This window comes from Cricetulus griseus, chromosome 4 (assembly GCF_003668045.3).
Source record: "Cricetulus griseus strain 17A/GY chromosome 4, alternate assembly CriGri-PICRH-1.0, whole genome shotgun sequence".
Classification (NCBI taxonomy): domain Eukaryota; kingdom Metazoa; phylum Chordata; class Mammalia; order Rodentia; family Cricetidae; genus Cricetulus; species Cricetulus griseus.
In genome coordinates this window covers 197,772,216-197,793,083 of record NC_048597.1, presented here as the reverse complement: position 1 = coordinate 197,793,083, position 20,868 = coordinate 197,772,216, and the positions used below count along the sequence as shown (strand labels likewise).

The window sequence follows — 20,868 nt, the reverse complement described above, 5'->3', positions numbered from 1 at the left end:
TTGATTTCAGTTTAAAGTCTATCTTGTTAGATACTAGGATAGCTACTCCAGCTCGTTTCTGGGGTCCATTTGATTGGAGTATCTTATCTCAACCCTTTGCTCTGAGGTAATGTCTGTCTTTGAATTCGAGGTGTGTTTCTTGTATGCAGCAGAAGGATGGATTCTGTCTTTGTATCCAATCTGTTAGCCTGTGTCTTTTTATAGGCGAGTTAAGACCATTAATATTGAGGGACATTAAGTTCCATTCAGTGTTTATTCTTGTTCGTTTTTGGTTTGTTGTTGGTACTGGTATTGTATGTGGATTTACCCTGCCTTTTATTTTGTGTTTTTGTAGAGTGGGATTATCTATTGCCTATGTTTATACGAGTGTAGTTAATTTCCTTAGGTTGGAGTTTTCCTTCCAGTACTTTCTGTAGGGCTGGATTAGTGGTTACATATTGTTTAAATCTGGTTATGTTGTGGAATATCTTGTTTTCTCCATTTATAATGATTGAAAGCTTTGCTGGGTATAGTAGTCTGGGCTGGCATCCATGTTCTCTCAGAGTTGGTAGAATATCTATCCAGGTCTTTCTAGCTTTCAGAGTTTCCATGGAGAAGTCTGGTGTAATTCTGATAGGTTTGCCTTTATATGTTACTTGGCCTTTTTCCCTTGCTGCTCTTAATATTTTTTTCTTTATTCTGTACATTTGGTGTTTTAATTATTATATGATGAAGGGACTTTCTTTTGTGTGGTCCACTCTATTTGGTGTTCTGTAGGCTTTTTGTACTTTCATTGGCATGTCTTTCTTTAGGTTGGGAAAGTTTTCTTCTATGATTTTGTTGAATATGTTTTCTGCAACTTTGAGTTGGGTTTCTTCACCTTCTTCTATACCTATTATCCTTAGGTTTGGTCTTTTCACGGTGTCCCAAATTTCCTGAATATTTTGTGTTATGGATTTGTTAGACTTCAGATTTTCTTTGTTTGACGAGTTTATTTCCTCTAGTTTTTCTTCAGCGTCTGAGATTCTGTCTTCCATCTCTTGTATTCTATTGGTTATGCTTGCATCTGTGGTTCCTGATTGTTTACTAAGCTTTTCCACTTCCAGCATTCCCTCAGTTTGTGTTTTCTTTATTGTCTCTAATTCAGTTTTCAGGTCCTGAACTGTTTCTTTCAGCTGTTTAATTGTATTTTCTTGGCTTTTTTTTTTTTTGGCTTTCCTTGATTTCTTGCATCTTTTGGTTTGTCTTTTCTTCCATTTCTCTGAAGGATTTTCTGATTTCCTCTCTGAGATTCTCTATCATTTCTATGAAGTTGTTTTTAAGGTTGCTCTCTTCTACTTCTGTGTTGGGATGTTCATGTCTTGCTGGTGTAGAGTCCCTAGGCTCTGGTGGTGTCATATTGATTTTCCTGTTGTTGGATGTATTTATATTATCGTCTTCCCATCTCTTGTTCCAGTGGATACAGTTGGTGTCACTTCCTTTCCTGGTGTGTATGGGTCCGGTGTTCTCTTCAGGTGTGTGCAATTGGCTTTGATACTCTGATGGGTTTCAAGTTGGGTGTAGGCAGGTCTGAGGCACTCGCTCTCCAGGTGGATGAGAGCAACACTGGAGCAGAGATGTCAGCAGACTCTGGGTTACTTTGTCCTCAGGGGTTGAGTCGTCTTGTTGAAGATCCCTTGGCAGGGTTTGCCAAGGTGGGCAGATGGAAGTTGGGCCCAAATTAGGGGCCGAATCAGCTCACCTCTGGACTCTCCACTCTGTGGGGGCTGGAATGACCCAGCGATCTCAGCAGAGACAGGATCCCAGGGTCCTCAGGGACCGATTCAGTCTGCCTGCAGATCCTAGGGCGGGATTTGCCAGGGCGGGCAGGAGGAAGTTGGGCCCAAGTTAGGGGCCGAATCAGCTCACCTCTGGACTCTCTGCACTCTGTGGGGGCTGGAATCCACCGCTACGATTTCCAAAAGGTGGCTACAGTGAATCACATGGTTAAATCGTCGAAACTATAAACTTTGGTAACAACCTCGTAGGTTTGGAAGCCAATCTTCCTTAGCTGAGCCCCGAAATGTGACCCCCTCCTGAGATAACACTTTGTCTACGCCTTAATCAGACTCAGCTAAGCCAAGCCTAGACTCCTAGCCCCTAGAAACTGATATGATTAATGGGTATTGATTTTAATCTGGTCAGTTTCTAGCAACTTGTTATACAGCACAGGGAATGAATGTACTTACATTATCCATAATCCTTAGCAACATCTATTTTTCAACCAAGCAGATGAAGGATCCAGCAAAATCCTTTCTGTTTAAGACTGCTTAGCACATTGCCCAACATAAAGAAGAAGCCAGAGTTTAAGGTACAGCTTGGAAGGCCCATAGCTCCCATCACCTCTCCATCCTGGCAAAGTATTGCTTTCCCATTGCTCACTCTATCCACACCAGTCACCTTGCCAACTCTCCAACTTGCCAGCACACTCCCTGTTCCCTTTGCCTGAAATTCTCTTTCCTCTGATTCCCATAAAGCTTGCTCCCTCACCCCTTGCATGCCTCCCTGACCACTTCTGATTTATTTCCTCCTTAGCACTTCTGGTATCTGGCATAGGATGCAAACTCTGGCCACAAGCAATAGGGCTTTGGTTTCCTATGTTTACTGAGTTGCTACAGAGCCTAGAACAAGCCTGACACATAGTACAGACACAAGAAATATTTCTTGAAATAAATTTCAAAATGCATGTAAAATCGGTTACTTCATCAAGTTTATCTTAAAATCTTGCCCTCAGGCATAATCTGTATCATGTGGAATTGTCGAGACCAGTATCAAGATTTCCTGCTCTGAGAATGAAACATGGAGCTATTTAATGAAGACCAGTCAGTACAATGGAGGACCAATGGCAGTCCAACTCAGTGGGACCTTCTGTGCACCAAAATTGACCTTTGGTTTTATAGACCTAGGGGCCCAATTCTTCTACCTTGAGCACAGCCTTCCAAAGTCCCAATCAAGGTGCCTTTCAATGGAACTAAAGTTCTCAACTGAAATCCTTCCAACTCACTAGCTGTGCTGCTAAAATGACAAATTTTGTTCCCTGAAACAAGTTTACGGGTAAGTTTTGCCAGTACCTGCTTGTTGCTGGCTGTAAGAATCAAATCTCCAGGGCCTTGGGTCTGGAATCCCTACTGATATCTATCAGACAACAAGACTGCAGACTTACAGACTCAGTCCTGAACAGAACCTGTGTTGGGTAAGTAACAAGATATCTGTGGAGCTGCGAAGTGCAAAGCAGTAGTCTTATAATTTCCCCTGCTTAGAGAAGAATTGCTTGAAAAGGGAGCATCTTGGTGCAGGGGGAAAAGAGTTAAAGACCTGCTTTGTTTAAATCCCAAGTTGGCTCCTGACCTCTGATGTCTGCTTCATTTCTGTGTCTATAAAATGAGAATACAGTTCCTGTCTCACGGAGTTGTTAGAACAAATAAATGTGATAAGATGTGTGAATTTCTTGCTATCGTGGCTGGCACCTAGAAGCCTGTCAATGGTATGTGTGATGAATAATAAAGCACCATTTTAGGCAGTGCCTTTTTGCGATGGGAGAAACACATTATGAAGTATACTAGTGTTGTATCAATAAACACAGTGCGGCTAGATTTGAGTAAAGATATTGATCCCCAGAGGAGAGCACAGGGCCCCAAACCAAAGAACTGCCTTCATTGGTGGAGACACTTGTTCACATAAATAGGAGTGGTGACTGAAAAGCAGGCTTTTCTAAAACTATGAGAAACTGTTTGACAGTTCATCTTTCTGTGAGACTGGAGAATCAATATTACCTGGGGTTTTGAATTTACATATGTTAGTTTTTCTCTGTGCTGGCAGGATGGAGTGATTGCTTCTAAAGTTCACTCAAGCCAACTCTAGTAAAGAGTTCACCCTCAAATATTTGCATTGTATTAGGATGAGCTAGAGCACCCACAGGTTAATTCTGAGATCTCAGCCATCCATTGTCGCACCACCAAGCCCGATAAGGCTGCATTGCCCTTGTATTAGGTGAAGGATGTACCAGTTTGAGAGACTCAACTGCCAAGAACTGTGCTCTGTTGATACCATCAGCAAAGTAGAGGAGCCTACCTCCTCCCCGGGGACCTTCAAGATGATCCAAACAGTAACCAGACTTTGCATCTGGACTGGGAATGCTCAGCTAGGTGTGGTTTCTATAAACCGCTTCCTGGACTGCAGCCATATTTCCTCACTGAATGCTACCCAGAGACATTTATTTTCTTATCGTGGTGAGATTTTTTTGGGGTGGGAGTGTTATTTTAGGGGAGGTATTTAAGATGATTACCCCCTACAGTAAGAGCCGCACAACCCCTCCTTGGCCCACTTGTCCTTCCGTCAACAATGGTGGAAGAATCTATTGTCACCTTAGACTCTCACTTGCCTTCCTAGCTCATCACTGAGGTGACCCCACAGAAAATGCAGGAGTCTGGACAGGGCTTTCCATGCCTATCCACTCAATCCCACACAGCTTATGTGAGCACATTAACAGATACAACAAGCACACAGGAAAGTCTAATTGTTCTCAGATATTGAGATTCTCAGACCATTAAAATTCACCCAGTGAGGAACATTAATAGAAACAATTTCAAATCACACCAGAAAACAACAAAAAGTTGGCTTCTAGAGTCAAACCATATATGTATCTTAACTTAAGAGTTGTGGTATACTGAGAAAAAGGAATAAAAACTCTGCTTCAGCCTTCATTTCTCAGTGATGGGGGTGGTACCTTGTTCATTTGCTACATCTCTATGCAGATAAAGTACGTGGCCAGTGGACCTCTTGTTCAGTCACTCCAGCTTGAAACTGTGATCTTCCTGTTACCAGTTCATAAAAGAAAGGTTGTTTTAATACCCAAAATTCAGGGAGTGTCTTAGAGAACAATTGAATCCTTTTCTAAAAACTCACAGCAGACAAAATAAATGCATGCTTAGAATATATATGTAAATGAATGTACATTGAAAAAACGAGAGTTAGAACCATAATGGCTCTCACAATGACCAGCTGTTTTGCAGGTGTATCTATTTAATAGTTCTGTTTGAAGTGACTGTCAAATTTGGATTAGCCATATTTTTTTATTTAAATAGATGTTGAAAATACAATTTCTTTTAGATTCATTTTCAAGAATTAAAGTAATACAGTGCTGAAAGACCCACTTTAAAATGTTGGAAACTACTTAAAAGAGAAGGCTCCAATATTAGTAGGCCCAAGACTTGGCCAGTTTTAGCTTCGGGTGTCAGGGATGGGCCTGTTGGGCCATGCTAGTTCAGAGCTTCTGTAACAGGACACACTCCTGCTATGTCCACCTGCTGTAGACCTGTGACTGCTTCCCCAAAGATGTGGTCAGGGACAAACAGCTTGAGTAAACTTTACCTAATAGTTATTCATTACCCTAGCATTGTCTACCAGCCTATAGTTGTCTATTCTTTCTGAGAAGAATGGTGTAAGAATGGCTGGCTACATTCTACATAAGTGAGTTTTGTATTGTTGTAAATTTATCACTGGCTTATATCATGGTGTCTGAATTCTCCCCATGTGAAGACAGTAAAAGGCACAGTGGTGTAGCTTCCTGTCTATCTTTGAAACAAGTTTCACACCTGGAAGCAAGAGAATAAATTAGATCACTGCTTAAGATGTTCTACAGTCTCAAGTAACTGAATACCAAACATCACAGGATTGGTTGACAGAAATTATACTGAAAGACACAGAAACAGTTCAATGGGTAATAGAGATTTTGAAGTTGAGAGGCCAAGATCTGGAAAGAACTTTTTTAAACCACTGGTTATTACAATAATGACAACAATCACCCCAGTTGGATTACCGTTGTTTTACCTAACATGTAATAACAGCAGAATTCATTGTGAGGTTCACGTGAAAACATTTAAATTATGGCACTTTATCTGGATGTCAGGAGGACTAAGGAACAGTAAAGGCTGTGGCTGCACCCACTGAACAGCAAATGTGGCATCTAAAAGTTCAGGAAAAGGCAAGAATTATTAGAACTCACTAAGGGAATGCCAGAATTCAAGCAAAACATGCTCCCATGAGAGTTGCTTGTTTCTAACATAACCATTATATACTGCTATTTTGGCCTATCTATTAAGTGTTAATGCACTTAACTGGTCTATAGTGTATTTTTCTTTAAGGTGATTTTAATAAATGTGGGATAACAATTCAATTAAAATAATTACTTAAATAAATTAAGCTTTCTGCAAAATTTATTAAGCAGCTTTATATCTGCCAGGTACTCCAGTAGGTGCTAGAGGTGAGATGGGAGAAGAGGCATTCTATCTGCCTCTAGAGAAATTATATTTCAAAATGGAAACATGAAAACATACACAGAAAAATAAACAAAATAACTGAAAACTATAATTCACCTTTGAAAGTAATGACTGAGAATAGTTAAGCAAAGTTGCTTAGTGTCATAGTTAGCTTTAGTTGTCAACTTGATGTATCCTGGGAAAAGGGCCTCACAACTGAGGAGTTGCTTGCATCTCATTGGCTTGTGGGTATGTGTGGGTAGGTGAGTTTGTTGGTGAGGCTTTTCCTTGAGTGATAGGAGGGTCCAGTCTACTGTGGGCAGATTCGTTTTCCTTCCTGTCACTGTTACTTGATTTAACACTTGAGTCATCACTGGTAACCTTGTGTGAAATTCCACGAAATCTTTGTTGTATTTTCAATGTGTTTCAAGAACACTTAGAGAGTTCCTTCCCTTTCCGCCGACTGATCACTATGAGGTGCTCTTACCCAACTGCTGTCCAAAGCGACATTCACTCAGATCTCCCCAGGCTTGTGCATGCTTAGAGTAGACATGCCCAGGCAGGGAGGAGCTCCCTGAATCTGGGTACAGACTACTCTTCCTTCCCTTTCCACCGACCGATCGCAACAAGGCGAGTGATGCACTGCTCTTACCCAAATCCCTTCCAAAGCCCCATCCACCCCATCTCCCCGGGCCTGCTCCTGCTTGGGGTAGACCTGCCCAGGCAGTGAGGAACTCCCAGAGCCTGGAAACACCCCTCTTACTTCCTGTCCTGCCCCCACACACCTGACCCCTATGGAGGCCTAACTCTTTCAGAGTGAGGAGACTACCAGGAGAGGCAAGACCATCCAGAGCTGTGGACATTGAATTCCTGGCCCCCACACACTACTAGGTAACAAGAGGAGATAGAGAGACCCCACCTGCACTCACTGGAAAAAGATATGGGAAGAAGACAAAATAAGAACTCGCTCAACATCAGAAAGACCAATATGACACCACTAGAATCTAGGGACTCCACTCCAGCAAGATCTGAAAAGCCCAACACAGTGCATGAAGAAGAGACGGAACTCAAAAATTATCTCAGCAAGATGACAGAGACCTTTAAAGAGGAAACAAGAAAATCCCTTAAAGAAATAGAAGAAAAAGCAAATAAAAAAATTACACGAAATGGAGGAAAAGACAAACCAAAAAATTCAAGAAGTAAACAAATCTCTTAAAGAATCTAAAGAAACCCAAGAAAAAACAACCAAACAAGTGAAGGAAGCTCTTGAAACAGTTCAAAGCATGAAAGCTGAATTAGACACAATAAAGAAAACACAGAATGAGGCGAGGCTGGAAATGGAACGACTGGATAAACGATCAGGAACTAAAGACGTGAGTATAACTGATAGAATCCAAGAGACAAAAGAGAGAATCTCAGCTATTGAAGACTCGCTAGAGGATATATATTCATCAACCAAAGAAAACCTCAAGTCCAACAAATCCCTAACACAAAATATCCAGGAAATATGGGACACCGTGAAAAGACCAAACCTAAGAATAATAGGTATAGAAGAAGGTGAAGAAACACTGCTCAAAGGTACAGAAAACATATTCAACAAAATCATAGAAGAAAACTTCCCCAACCTACAGAAGGATATGCCTATGAAAGTACAAGAAGCTTACAGGACACCAAACAGACTGGACCACAAAAAGAAGTCCCCCCGACACATAATAATCAAAACACCAAATCTACAGAATAAAGAGAAAATATTAAGAGCAGCAAAGGAAAAAGGCCAAGTAACATATAAAGGCAAACCAATCAGAATCACACCCGACTTCTCAATGGAAACTCTGAAAGCCAGAAGGTCTTGGATAGATACCCTACAAGCACTAAGGGAGCATGGATGTCAACCCAGACTACTGTACCCAGCAAAACTTTCAATCACTATAGATGGAGAAAACAAGATATTCCATGACAAAAACAGATTTAAACAATACATATCCACAAATCCAGCACTACAGAAGGTTCTGGAAGGAAAACTCCAACCCAACGAACATTACACTCACAAAAACACAGGCAATAGGTAATCTAATTTTACCAAACACAAAAAGAAGTAGGAGGGCGAAATCCACACACAATGACACCACCAACAATAAATCCAAAACAAACAAGAAACAACAATCAATGGACATTAATATCCCTAAATGTCAATGGTCTTAACTTACCCATAAAAAGATATAAGCTAACAGAATGGATACGAAGACAGAACTTACCCAAACTTATGGGACACTCTGAAAGCAGTGCTAAGAGGGAAGTTCATAGCACTAAGTGCCCACATGAAGAAACTGGAAAAAAGTCACATTAGAGAATTTTTCTTTTGATACTTCTTTGGTTTTTCTCAAATTAATGCCAGAATTTTCCCCCAAAATATTTGAATTTATTAAATTGGTTATTTACAGTTCCAGACACACATGTACAGGCAGTGGCTGCTTCATTAATTGGTAATTACTGTTTCACTAATTTGTGACTTTGGAGACTACAAGTTTTTCAAGGACCATTTTTTGTATCTTTAGACATCTTCTGCTCATGATTTTTTTCCAAGTGCAAGGACTACCATTAATGCCATTCAATCTAAGTTGGATGATGTCCTAGTGTAAGAATGAAAGCTAAGGGTGAAGCTCAGTGGCAGAGTTCATCGTTGGCATGTACAAGACCCGGTGCTCAATAAACAGCATGGCAAAATTATAATTACTTAGCAAAGCATGGTATAATAAATAAATTAACAAAGGGTGATGAACAGTATGCTCAATATTTTTAAAACATACAGTCTATATTCCTGGGACAGTCTGGAGAGGTATCTTGTATATTTTTGCTCTTTGACACAGTATTATAATCAGTCACTTTCTCAGGACACTGTAATGCTAAAATGCCTAGAATACATACCCCTCAAGTTGTTATCAAATGCCTTAAAACACATTGGCTTATTTATATTAGGATTTTTATTGGAAGTCTGAAATCTGGGCTGCTTCCCTCACCCCTATGCTGAGTTTGACATTTTTGACGAATGTGAGCATGCTAAGCCTTCACCATCTATTTATAAAATACCCTTAGCTAAAACTTTTTCAGTTATTTTGACACTTCTGAATGTGCACAACAGTGTCTAAAAAATAAACACTTACAAACATGCCTGTAGTTTATAACCAGTGAATATGTCCCTTGATTAATGTATATTTAACTATGAATAATATGAAAAAGACACATTTTAATTAAGTCAACAAACATGCACAGGACCTAGGTTTTTATTTAAGGTTTTATATTATATATCTGGTCATGGAAAAGTCCTCTTGCCACAACCTGAAGTTCAATGAATACTGAGTAAGAATTGGAGGCAACACCTGGAATGATGACAAACTTCATCACTTCTTTCTTGGCAATAAAACTTGAGTCCTAGGTAAATTTTTCCAACTCCCCATTTCAGGCATAGTTCTTTGATTTGCATAAGGTCCACAGATCCTCCAAATGGTTCAGGCAAGTTTTCTGTGGAACCATGGACTTTTAGATAAGATAGTAGATTAGAAGCTCTCTTGTTGTAACCCTGTGAAAGAAAACTGAATAATAAACAGTCACAAAGATGTTAGCTCACAGAAATAGGACAAAAAATGGCTACTAAGGCTTGTGACAATTTGGCTCTGAACTTGTAACATCCCAAACTCTCCACAGTTGCTGGAGGTCTCATCAATTAATCAGCCTTGCAGAAGGGTCAGGGGCAAGTGCTATTCTTTCCAGGAACTCTCATCCACACTGCTTACTCACTGTTAAATTATGGACTTACTGCTTTAAGACACGGCCACTCCAAGAGACAACATGGGAAAAATCAAACCACACCTCAGAGAGAAGAGCAAACCCAACCTCTCTCCCTTGCAAATTCGAGATGAGTTGGTTCTACCTCGTGCCTGCCTTCTTGCCCCTTGGCATGCAAGCTAAGCCATGCTAAGTCACATGTAGTGGAGTCTCCCACAGCCCCCTGAGTCAGAAACCTCCTTTGTTAGGGAGATGGGAAGGCTTCAGTCTTCCTGGTCATGCTATACATGATGGCCATCTTTTTTTTTCTTTTTTGCTTCTTTTTTTCTTTAATTAATTTTTTATTTAAATTAAAACAATCTTATTTTACATACGTTGGTGAACTCCTCTCAGACCCAAAAGCTACTTTTCTGAGCCCATTTCCCAACAAAGCTCTCTGTAAGGTGATTTTATATCAGCTTTCTGCCAAGTCTTACTCACTTTTCTATTGCTGCAATGAAACACCATGACAAAAAGCAAGCTGAGAAGGACATGGTTTACTGGCTTACACTTCAGCATCATTGCTATTGATAACTGATGGAAGTCAGGACAGAAACTCAAACAGGATGGAACCCTGGAGGCAGGAGTTGATGCAAAGGCTATGGAGGATTACTTCTTACTGGCTTTCTCATCATAGCTTACTCAGTCTGCTTTCTTATAGAACACAGGACCAGCAGCCCAGGGACAGCACCATCCACAATAGGAATAGCCCTCTCCATCAATCACTAATTAAGAAAATGCCCTACAGCCATATCTTATGGAAGCATTTCCTCAATTGAGGTTCCCTTCTTTGAAATGACTCTAGGATGTATCAAGTTGACATAAAAGAGGCCAATAAAGATTCTTCTTCCCTTAGAAATTATCAGCTTTCATAGCTCCCTATCTATGCTGCAAATTTGGGAAGTTTGATGTTGTGCAGTTCTTGTGCAGATAAACACAGCTCCGATGAGTTCATGAGTACAACATCCAAGCTGTCTCCAGAAGACAGTGTTCACAGCACTTCTCCCCATTCTGTGGCTCTCACATTCTTTCAGGTTCCTCTTCCATGGTGTTTCCCGCTATTTCTACTTTCTCTTCCCCGACCCCTCCTCTTTTAACTTCCTAACTACAACATTCTAAATCTTTAACGTTTTAAACCATAGATCTCAGCAAATTCCAACTTTCCCTTCTCATCAATTTTCCTTCCTCATTTTTTAACTGACCTATTTCTAATCCCCATCTTTATTCTGCCAATTTCCCTGAGTAACTAATATCATAAATGTCATCTATTATTTTCCCTAATAATAAAGCCTTATTAAAGTTAAAGGGATGGCTGTTTTTTAACTATTATGTTATTTGCATAATGAGCCTATCCAGCACTGTGGTTGTTCATGATATGAATGTAAATATTTTATTCCTAGAAAACAGAATTAGACCAAGCAGATGTTGCTGTCTAAAATAGATTTTAAACTAAATTTAAGTCACCTCATATTTGTTAAGAAAATAATCCACCAAGAGAACATTATAATTCTAAACATATATGCACCAAATTTCATAAAACAAATACTACTAGATGTAATAACACAGATTGACCTCAGTGTGATAACAGTGGGTAACTTAAATGTCTCACTCTCAGGAAAACACTGGTCATTCATACCACAAAGAAACATCTGAGTTAAATGACAACATAGATCAAATGGATCTAGCAGACTTCTATACAGCTTTCCATCTAAACACTGTAAAATACATAGTCTTCTTAGCAGCCCATGCAATTGTCTCAAAGATAGATCATATATTAAGACACAGAGAAAATGTCTACAAATAGAGAAAAATTGAAATGATTACTTGTATTCTGTCTGATCACAATGACATAAATCTAAAAGCCAAAAGCAAGAGAAATGACAGAAAATACCCAAAGACATGAAGACTGAACAACATACTGTGAAAATGAATGGGTCATTGTAGAAATCAAGAGAGAAATTATCAATATTAAAATACAATATATAAAACCCATGGAGAATAATGAAAACATTTTAAGAGGGAAATTTATAGCTAGACATACCTAAATTTAAAAAAAAAAATCAGTGACCTCAAGCAAATAGCTTAATGGTGCAACTTAGAAAAACAATCAGCCATAACACAAATTGATATGTGAGAACAAAAAATACTCATCACAGAAGAAACTAATGACATAGAAAAATACAATTATTCAATGAAGCATGAATCTGATTATCTTAAAAGATAAGCAAATTGGCAAGCCATAATTAGACTAACCAAAATAGAGACTAGCCAAATTAATAAGATCAGAAGTGATAAGAGACCTTACAACAGAGATCAACAAAATTCAGACTACTAAAAACTTATATACTGGTCTTGAATAAGTGTTTGCCATACATGCATGTTGGCTTGAGTTTGGATACTCAGCATCCTTGTAAAAGGGACAGGAAGTACTACATGTCTATAACCCAACACTGGGAAAAGGCAGAGACAGGCAGGGGCTCACTGGACAGCCATTTTAGTTCCAAGTTCATTTTTAAAAACCAAGAAGGTGGAGAACAATATAGAAAGACTCCCAACATTGATATTTGCTCCCCCCACACACTCTTGCATGTGTGCATACACACACACACACACACACACACAGAGAGAGAGAGAGAGAGAGAGAGAGAGAGAGAGAGAGAGAAAGAGAAACTTTATATTCTAGTATGTTGGAAAATATAAAATTAATTAATGAAGTTTTAGACCTAGCAAAATTAAATAAAGAGAATATATACACTTTTAGCAGTACTAAAACAGGGAATGAAAATTAAAACATTTTTTTTAAATCTCCCAAGCAAAAAAAAGTCTAGGCCCAGATAGATTCAGTGCTGAGTTCTATCTGCTCTTTGACAGTAGAACTAACATTAACACTCCTCAAATTGTTCCCTACCATAAAAAGGAAAGGAATGCTACCAAAACTTTTTATGAAGTGATTATTATTTAGATACCCAGACTGGAAAAATTAATAACAAACAAAGAAAACTATAGATCAATCTTAATACTGAGCATTCACAAAAAAGTATTCAATAAAATACTTATAAATCAAATATCTACATGCCACAGACAGAAGTTTGTTTCAACATATACGGCATTATGTTTGCAGGGTGAAAAATCAGCATATTTTTGTAGTCTTCCTACATTAATAACAAACATAGTAAGAAAGAAATCAAGCATCAATTCTAGTCACAATAGCCTTGAAAATTAGTAAAGTAACTTGGAATAATCATAACCAAGAAAGATACCTCTACAATGAAAAATTTTAAGCACTGAAGAAATTAAGGAACTAGCAAATGGAATACCTCCCATGCTCATGGATTGAAAGAAACTAATATTGTGAAAATGGCTATCAAAAACATCCTACAGATCCAATGCAGTCCCAACAAACTTCCAGTGACATTTTCCACAGAAATAGAAAAAAAAAATCTTTTAAAATATTTTTATTAATTTGTTAAGAATCTCTAGATGCAAATAATATATTTTAATCACATATGTCTCTCTTCCTTCCCCTAACATTTCCAAGTTACATTTCTCCCTCTACCCTACCTCAATTGCATGTCCTTTTAAAGAAAAGAAAACAAAATGCTACGGGCATTCATATGCAAATAAATGACTTTGTATAGCCAAAGAAACTCTAAGCAAAAGAACAATTCTGGAGGTATTAGCATATTCGTTATCATCAACAAATTATACTATAGTCATAGTAACAAGAAACCATATAATAGCACAAAATGGGGATGTAGATAAATGTAACAGAACAGATAACCAAGATATAAACCTAACTAGCTATAGCCCTATGATTTTTTTTATGTAGAGACTAAAATAATATACTAGAGAAAAAAAAAAAAACCACTCTTCAACAAATGGTCCTGGGAAAAACAGGTATCCATATATTGAAGAATGAATAAGGGAATGAAACTAAATGTCTATTTCTCTTACCTTGTATAAAAATCACCTCAAATAGATCAAAGTCATTAATACAAAATCTAAAACTGTAAAGAAAAAATATAGAAAAACTTCAAAATATTGGCAGAGGCAATGACTTTCTGAAAGGATTCTGATTGTTCGGGATATAATGCCCAAAACTGACAACAGGAGTAGTTGAAACTAAAAGCTTCTATACAGCAAAGGAAACAACTGAATTAAGAGGCAGCCTACAGAGCAGTTGGAAGTCTTCACTAGGTGTACATCTGACAGATTGGTATTTAGAAAATATAAAGAACTAAAAAAACCTGTATAAGAATAAATAAAGCAACCCAAGTATAAAATGGGCTAATGGATAGATAGTTCTCAAAAGACAAAGTATAAATGGCCAGTACACATCCGAGTAAATGTTGAACATCCTTAGACATTAAGGAAATGCAAAACTATGCTGAGATTCCATCTTGGCCTAGTCACCCTGGCCATCATTAAGAAAACAAATGATAGCAAATGCTACAAGAATCCCAGGAAAATGAATCCTTATATTTTACTTGTAGAAATGTAAATTGGTCCAGTCACTATGGAAATTAATACAGAGGTTCCTCAGGACACCGGAAATAGATTTGCCCCAAAACTTAGATATACACTTCCAAATATTTACCCTGAAGACTATATGTCAACATATTCAGAGACAATTGCCTATTAGAGTTTACTGCAGCACTATTAACAGCTAAATTATGGAATGAACTTAGGTGTCAGACAACAGTGGACTAGATTAACATGTTCAGGAAAATGGATGCAACTGAAGATTGGCATATTAAGCAAATTAGGTTAATCTCAGAAAGACAACTATTACAGGTTTTTTCTTATTTGTGATTCCTAGATTTTACATAGATACACAAAATCAGGTCTATATATGGCATGTCTATATATGACATAAGGAAAACTGTCTAGGGGAATAAAGGGAACTATTAGAAGTGATGGTGGGGAGAGAGGAAAAGAGAAAGGTAGCGATAGGAGTACATGGTCAAAGTATACTTGTATAAACATGTTCTTATGAGTCTCAGCACTTAGTTTAATGGAAATGTCATCTTAAAATGTAAATCAGCTGGGCAGTGATGGCGCACACCTTTAAGCCCAGCACTTGGGAGCTAGAGGCAGATCTCTTTGAGTTCAAAGCCAGCCTGTGTACAGAGCTAGTTTCAGAACATCCAGGATTACACAAAGAAACGCTGTATCGAAAAACTAGAAAAAAAAAGTGTAAATGGTCAAAGCCATGTGAACTGACTGATCAATAATGAATTAGAAGCCTCTTTCAAAATACACTACAAAGCCATAGTAACAAAAACATCATGTTAATGACACCAAAATTCCATGCAGATCAATGGAACAGGATAGTGAACCCATAAATAAACCTGCACAGCTACAGCCTCAAGCAGAGGCTCAACAACTCTTTAAAAATAATATTGAAAAATGAAAATGTCAATATGTTCACATGTAATAATGCCAAGTGCTGCACTGCGAGATTTTTATATAAATTGTGCAAGCGTTTAATGTACTACTTATTTTTTTTAAATGTGGATTGTGGCCCCCAGAGTTTGAAAGCCTGGGAGCCACACTGGGAGTCTGGGAGAGATTCATCTTACGAGCTGAACGAAAAATGAAAATATGCAGTCCATCTTGAAGGTCAGGTCTGCTGCAAATGTTCTGGCTGGCAAAACATGTGAGCTGTTGACCAAATTTCTATCAGCTAAAAGGACGAGTGTCATTTATGTAGGGATTTGAGGAGTTCATGACAGCAGCTGCGAGTGGTGACCTGGTTGGGAGTTCTCCCTCACCATTTTAGGTTGGACAGCCAAGGCCCAGAGGCTCAGAGAGCAAACAGAGCCCAGAGTCTAGCATGTTAAAGCCTTAACAGACCTTGGAGACAGTGGAGCCCACCCCCTCATTTTATGTGCTTGCCAAGAAAAGGGTGTGAAAACCTCCTGGGGTGCTGGGATGGCTCAAGGGCTTCTCTCTCTCTCTCTCTCTCTTCACTACTTCCACTCCTCCATCGGATAATCCTGCTTGACATGTGGGATTTGATGGGACAGAAGTGTGCTGGCATCCTCAGAATAGTGACCTCTCCACTTTACACAAAGCCAATCAGTATGAGGTCTTTCCCAAGACGAAACATGCCAGTGATTACCAAATGATGTACAGTTGTTTGCAATATAGATAACGTTCCAATAGGGACCTCACTAAATATCCTCTAAAAACTCCCATTATCCAAGACCTCTGGCTGAACTTCAACCCTCTGTTAAAGAGTAAGAAGAGCAGTTCTGGATTTGTTCACCACCACCATCCCAGCTCTACTTCAGACTCTAGAATTGCTACACAAATTATACTATCTACCTTCTATGAAACTTAGAGAAAGTAAAGCATCGAGCCCTGCCTGTGTATAATTAGTTAAGGAAAAGTTGGTTGATTAACTTTAATCTTCAACTCTGTGGTGTTTGTTAAAAAAAAAAAAGGAGAGGGTGACCATCTATTATTAGGGTCTTAGTATCATTTGCCTTTCTATGGAACAGATGTGTTGTTATTGGTCAGTAGTATCCATTGGGTTATAAAACGAAAGATGTCTGAACAATTGACAATTTACCCAAACTTAGGTCAGCTTCAAGTATATGGGAAATGGTGCATGTAGGATAAGACACACACACACACACACACACACACACACACACACACACACACACACACACACCACAGGTACCTGTACCCATTTTGTTTCATAAAATGTATTCTAGTTTGACTAGATGCTGTCCCAACTCCTACAAGCAAAAAGAAACATGTAGTTTGTGCAAAAAGTGACATGGGTCAGTGTGTCATTTATCAATGAGTACTAAAGATGACTGTATGACAGTACCACACAATCTTAGAGTTACCGAGAGGCTGCTAGTTTCCTGTGTTTTCCACTGGTGGTGTTTTTCTCTCACTTCAGGGCTATCTGAACAGGCTCAATGCAAAATTAATCTCCAGAAATTAAGATGAACAGTCACAGTGACCAATATTTACTAAATATTAAGTGCTTAAAAACAATGATACTTTCTTTTTATTGTACTTTGAATGCTATTATTTTATTGGTGGGGTATGCATATGTGTCACAGCACTTGAAGAGGACACTCTCCAACTTGTTAAGCTGTCCTCGGGTTGTGTGGTGTGCTCTGGGTTCCCAGCTTTTGTGATCTGTCACCCATGCTGGGGTGGGCTCCAGGTATGCAGATGTCTGTGAGTCATTTCTGCTCATATAAACTAAGAACTCATTGGTTCACCAAGCTGAACCTCAATGGGAGACATGCTGTCACATGCTCCCTATTTGGGATGTATGAGTGGGTATGATGTAGGGTCTCCTCATGAAAAGTTTTGTTACACAGCAGGTGGATGAATTAACTCTTATAAACCTTACCCGGAGGACCACCGCCCTAATAATATCCATTTTTTTAAGTTCTTGTTGGAATTAAATTAAATGATGGACAGTCTGCCCTCTCTGCATTTCGCGCCCAGTAACTTTCAGCCCCTGTATTTTGTTACATATTTTTTGAGCTTCTTAGTAACCAAAGCCTCACCTACAGGTGGCAATTGGTGAACACTGAATGAACTGCCCACTCAAGGAACATCTCAGAAACCTACCTGTTTACACTTAAGAAGGTTTTTTAAAAAGTATATTCTATGATTCACCTGCACCATAACACTGTAACAGCTTGAAGGCTGTACAATGAGATGTAATGAACTTGAAGGAACAGGGACTCATTGTCAATCCGCTATTGGAATTTGTATATTGCAATGCTTTAGCTCTAACAAGAAAAAACATGCTTTTAAAAACAAAAGTTGATTTTCTGTGAATTGTGAAGTGAACAAATAATTCACAATTCTCAGTGAATTCAAAGAGAAATGCCTTGTATCCACGGAAGAATAAAAAGGCAGAAGTCTATGGAAAGGGGTAAGGATCCTGTCTAAAGTGCTTAGAAGTATAAGAGAGCCTCATGGGAAGTGAATGGTCCTCAAGACACCACAAAGTTCTTAGTATTTTAAAGGTCGGGAATATTGAGAGGTGCTTTGATGAGGAGGTAGTTGCCTAGCATAGGACATTCCTGACCCCATGATAGCATTGATACTCTGATCCAAGGTTATCATTAGGGTTTCCCCAGATGTCACAGGAGTGATGGGAAGTCAGAGAGAAAGATTCCCCCTGGCCTTCTATTACCTCTATTATCCTAAGAGTTCTGCTGGAACCAATAAGTATGATTCATGCATACTTAAAGTGTCACCACTTTAGAGTGGGGTTTGCTTTAATAAAATCTACTTGCTTTTTTAGTGGTGGTGGTGGTGGATTTTTTTAAGTTTTATTTATTATACTTTATGTGCAAAAGTGTTTTGCCTACATGTTTGTATGTACATCATATGCCTGCTTGGTGCTCATGGAGGCCCGAAGAGGGCATCAGATCCCCTGAGCTACAGTTACAGACAGTTAAAAGTCACTGTGTGGGTGCTAGGAAACAAACAAGGGTCCTGTGCAAATGCTCTTACCTGCTGATCCATCTCTGCAACCCCATAGCCCTGCATTATCTTTTAACCCTCACCATTGCACTAAACCTTCATTTAAAACACTGCCCCTCTGGCTTTCCTTTATAGTTTCAATCTGTTCCTGCAACACCCACCAGCCAGACCGTCAGTGCGAATACCTGTTTGGGCTCTGAAAGGTAGTAGATGTGTAACCTCTGTTTTATATGTGTAGAAGGCAAAGGTTTCATTATGTTAAAAGATTTGTGCTCTGTGCCTTTCCCTAGTAATATATATGGATGGGGGAGAATCTGCATTCTTTATGAGTCTGGCCCTGACATTCTGTAGATTTCAATTCTTCTCAAGAGTCTGGTTCTGCATCAAAAGATCTCTTTTTCCCCTCCCTCTCCAAAATATGGAGCCCAAAATGAAAAGCTGCTAGGTTGTTCATACAGTGCTCTTTGAGGAACAGCTTTTCACAGATGGAAGGACATAAAAATGATGGGCTGTTATCTTGTAGGCTGAAATTCTACTCTCTGAACACATGAAATATTGATATTAAATCAAGCTGTACCTGGTTTTCCCCATATGAAGCCTTCCAAGTTCTTGACCTCTGTTCTGTTGCTGTTTCATTTTAGGCAGAATTCCAGTGGCAGGGTGAGGACTTGTGTTTGTGTGTGGAGCAGGGGAGGGAATATATAGATGCCTGTGAAAGACAAATTGAAACTGTATTAGCCTGTTTGTGTATTTTAGTAACTTAGAGATAATAGAGAATGCTGAACGTACCACAATAACACAGTCAGATAGAAACTCTTTTTCAGTGACATCAGTGGAGATTGGCAAACAGTATCTCTAACAAGTAGAAGTAATAAATTCCATACAATATTAAAATTGGATAGGCAATGAGCTTTACTCACTACTGTGAAGAGCCAAGCCAAAGCTTTTCATGACCCAAACATTTATTCCTCGCTCATGTGTGGATGAACTGTCTACTCCCGATCACCTGGGGCTCCCTGGGCTCCATATAGCAGTCTCCTAGGCTGACATGTTCTTCTGTGTCAATCTGTGTGAAGAAAAGCAATGCCAGTCAGGGGGTGTGCCTCAGCCGCTCTTGCCTGGCATATATGTCATCCTGAGTTTGATGTCCACCATGAAGAAGAAGGAAGAAAAGGAGGTGAAACAGAAATATAAGGTGGGAATGCAAAAGTAGAAAATCTATACTATGAAAGTGGTATGCACCTGGCCTAGAAATGCTACTTTATCCCTTCTACAGTGTTCCATTGAAAGAACTCAGGCATCCAGCTAGACCTAAATATAGAACAGGCTGGGTTTTTACAGGACAAGGAAAAACTTTCATTGGCTGTTTATAAGTCCTTCCCAAAGATAGATTACTTTGGGTAAGAGTGTTTTCTAAATTGTTCTACAGAGGTAATCATAAAGATCACAAAACAAAAAGGCGTGTTATTGATAGAAGGTCTTTTCCGTTAAACAAATCCACAAAACAAAGACAGCTCTTATTTGAAAATTACATTTCAAGTTGCTATTTGTTTGTGGGGAGAACATGTGATAGGGTATGTGTGAGGGACAGTGCGGGCCTAGTTCTCTCCTTTTGCAGTATGGGTTCTGCAGATAGAACTCAGATCACCAGTCTTGGAGGCAGATGCCTTTACCTGCTGAGCCATCTTGCCATCCCCCTGACAGGTCTCATTTTTGTTATATCCTGAAGGTGTAGTGTGACTTCTCATTTCCTGTAATTATCTTTTCATTCTACTTAGAAGTAGTTTAGTAAAGGCAAGCCATGCGCACATGGAAAAATGTTGGGCAAATTCCTAAAATATCTGAACTTTACTCTCCTTTTTATCAAATGAGATGAGTTATGCCTTCATCACTAATTCTAGTATTTAAATGTGATGAATTCCGTCAAAGGACGCTATACAGTACTTGGTCTGCTGTGAATATTCAGTAAACATCAGTCCCACCCTCCGCTGTAGCTTATCATTAACTGGAGTTTTGCTTTGATTTCTCATACCAAAAATGTATCCATTAGGAACTCCAATTCTACTCCTGTGCCTTTCCTGTCAATCATTTGGCAGCTCCTCATTTTAGGGTGTTCATATGTAACAGAATGAAGACTGTGGGTGGATTTAAGTTTTCTTTCCCCATCCCTGTTACTTCTCTCTAATCTCTGAAAGAGAACAGATCGCAAGACGTATGGATCGGTGCATACCCACTAACATTACTTTGATTGTACTTACAATCTCAAAAGTAACAACAACAAAAGATAACGTTCTGC

General features: G+C 39.0%; 1 long non-coding RNA gene across 3 annotated transcripts in view; it reads left to right on the top strand.

Moving 5' to 3' along the window:
* The window catches only part of LOC107979695, a 34,668-nt gene that overhangs the window by 9,675 nt on the left and 4,125 nt on the right, over positions 1–20,868 (top strand). For 2 of the 3 annotated variants that reach the window (XR_003484593.2, XR_004769915.1), the window contains one exon: positions 2,753–3,072. This is a non-coding gene — a long non-coding RNA (uncharacterized LOC107979695). Of the gene's footprint in view, positions 1–2,208; positions 2,330–2,752; positions 3,073–20,868 lie in introns of those variants that run through there. The other variant, XR_004769916.1, reaches the window with a different exon arrangement.